At 36.9% G+C, this 2,980-nt stretch overlaps 2 non-coding genes across 2 annotated transcripts; one reads left to right on the top strand and one right to left on the bottom strand.

Annotated features, from left to right (window-relative positions):
* Positions 1–728: 728 nt before the first annotated feature.
* TRNAG-UCC (transfer RNA glycine (anticodon UCC)) lies at positions 729–800 on the bottom strand. The gene has a single exon. It is a non-coding gene; the product is annotated as a tRNA-Gly (tRNA).
* Positions 801–2,684: 1,884 nt separating this feature from the next.
* TRNAG-UCC (transfer RNA glycine (anticodon UCC)) lies at positions 2,685–2,756 on the top strand. The gene has a single exon. It is a non-coding gene; the product is annotated as a tRNA-Gly (tRNA).
* The last annotated feature ends 224 nt before the right edge of the window (positions 2,757–2,980 follow it).

Here is a 2,980-nt window from a genome sequence, read left to right as displayed (position 1 = left end):
TAGCAATATTGTCAGCAAATATACATCAGGGGGACTCCATTTCTCACATCTTGTGTTATAACATCCATAACATCCCTTAAAGCTACATTTACCTCTTCTGTTCCAGAAGCATCCTACTATTTCTTTGCTTCTCTTTTTGCGTATGCACTTCCTCGTTCCACTACCACGTCCCTTCTCCTATGTAATAATTATAATAATAACAATAATAAATAGTAATAATAATAATAATTTCACTAGTATAGTGGCTCCCTAAAACAAGTTCAAGAACCGACCTAAAGTTCAAACTTGCGACGGTCGGGAATTAAGACAGGTGAATGATAATGTAGAATTGATGGAATGAGAGTGTGGGAGGTAGCGCACATATATTGAGAAAACCCACGGACACGATGTTGTCTACCACAAACTTACTTGGTCGACGACCAAATCAGGGACCTCACACACCAGAGGTAGTCACGTTTACAAAACCCTACAATATGCAAATGAACGCTTCCAGCAACGTTTTTTTTTTTTTTTTTTTTTTTTTTTGTTTAATGAAAATTTCTTAAAATTTAGATATTGTTAGTATACGAGTTCTTGGAATATACATTAATGATATCTTAGAACTTTTAACTGGACTAATAGAATTATGTCATATAATCTTAACAAAATATATTCTCGTAATTATTATTACATTCATATAGTGGCTGACTAAAAGAAATTGAACAAATAATTTTTAAAAAAATGTATTTTGCGATGGCCGGGAATCGAACCCGGATCAACTGCTTGGAAGGCAACTATGCTAACCATTACACCACCATCGCTCTACATTACGATCTGTTCAATAACTATCCAATGTACAGTACCACATGACTGAAGAAGTGCGGAATCATTTCAGATGATAGGCGTTTTATACATGTAATGTAGACAATATTTTGTCGCCTACACAGTTCACCGGGCCATGGATCTGACTGCCTCTGGACCTCCGTAATCCGCTTCATCAATGACCAAAGTGTGGATCTAAATCAAGGTGACCAGAATTTTCACTTGCGAAAACGAGACGCATACGAATCGGCTACGGGGGGGGGAGGGGGAGATCTGACTTCCAGATTGCATTTTGGGATTCAGCAGTGTTCTCAATTTACAAAATACACAAGTAAGAGTGAACACACGGCTTCTAACTTTACGTGTATCACACAACAAATAATGGTTCCCGATTGCAAGCTCTACCCAACAATTCTTTTAACTAGTTGAACACTCAGGATTCTCACTCAATTCCCACTTGAACCACGAACATTCAATTCCCATTTGAAAATTCAGAAGTTCTAGACACGGCTGAACCTTGGCAACAAGTGTTGGTACGGAAGAGTAGAATTTGCATTGACGATTTACATTTTGAATAATAATTACGGGACACCTAGGTCATTTTTACTTAAAAACGGGACATTTAGGCGTCCCGTTCGAGAATCAGAAGAAAACGGGACAACGGTTGGAAAAAAGGGACTGTCCCGGCTAAAACGGAACGTCGGGTCACCTTGATCTAAATTCCATGTCAATAATTCAACGCCGATAAGTTCTCATCAAAATGAATAAAGAGGGCTCTAGCAAGCGTGGATTGGAAACCTGCTTCTTTCAATGTTATATGCTACCGAGAGGATGACAAATCTGACTTCGAAGCATTCCCGCTACAAAACTATGGAACCAAGCTTAAGGAATTTACAGATTATACAGAAACTAATAGTTACGTTATATCTATAATAACTATCCGTGTTTGTGAAACGTACCGTAAGCATGCATTTTAGTTGAGTTGAGTTGATTTTGAGTTTAACGTCTCGTTCAGCAGCGAGGCTATATGAGACGTGGACCTACTGATTAACGTGGAATCCGAACCACATGAGCTCCCGCCGGGAATACAATGCATTTTACATGACTCTATGAGAATACATCGTTGATTTACAGAGAAGATACTTTACTCTAAATAAAGGCAATGGAGTTTCTATTTTGAAGCGGAGTAACAAAAGATACAAAGACTGTTAGACGAAGAGTTTGTGTAGGCTACATTAATATCTATCTTGTAACTACTTTTAAGAATTTTTCGTGTGTATAAATACATTAATTGTTCTCTGTAATTAAGAATAAGGTGATACGTAAAAGAATAAATGGTATATTTTCGGAACTGGGGGCCAGAATATTTTGCTTAAATTTCGTGCTTTCTTGTTATATAATCTGTATTTTTTGATGGTTTAGGTAGGTTAGGTTAGTTTAGTTTAGGTTAGGTTGGATTTGGTTGGCCAGAATTCTTTTCTTAAAATTCGTACATTCTTCCTATATATATTCTGTGCTTTTGAAGGTTGCATTAGGTCATGTTTTGTTATGTTAGTACTCAGTAATTACTCTTACGTAACATCAATTCATTTCTCCTGTAAACATGGTGATTTTATCTGATTTTGGCCCCCCAGTTCCAAAATTATCCCGAATAAATTAACAGATAGCAACACCTTTTCATCAAAATTTAGGGGGTACAATGAGCCCATGTTTATGCACCTGTGTTACTGAATATAATATCGTTGCACTAGACGCTTTAAATTGAACTTCATCTGAAATGGCTCTACTCTTCTTCATTTATGTTGATTTAACGGTTTACTGAACAAGTCAAGAATTGCTTTCTCTTCCGTAATTACCTCTTAAAGAAAGACCTAAAACGTGGAGCGATGGTGGTGTAATGGTTAGCATAGTTGCCTTCCAAGCAGTTGATCCGGGTTCGATTCCCGGCCATCGCAAGTCCAGTCTTTTTTTAAGATTTGTTCTTCAATTTCTTTTAGCCAACCACTGTATAAGCGTAATAATTCCACAGCAGCTTTTAGCCAACCACTGTATGAGCGTAATAATTCCACAGCAGTTTATTGGCGGCAACAATAACTTGACATCTATTAGTGCGCCAAGATAATACAGTACAATTATAAAATAAGCAGTTTATATATAAAATCATAATAATGAAAGAAAC

The sequence above is a fragment of the Thermobia domestica genome, chromosome 8 (genome assembly GCF_964235325.1).
Source record: "Thermobia domestica chromosome 8, izTheDome1.hap1.1, whole genome shotgun sequence".
NCBI classification, from domain to species: Eukaryota; Metazoa; Arthropoda; class Insecta; order Zygentoma; family Lepismatidae; genus Thermobia; species Thermobia domestica.
The sequence above is the reverse complement of the archived record's forward strand: the minus strand, read 5'-3'. Positions and strand labels throughout refer to the sequence as shown.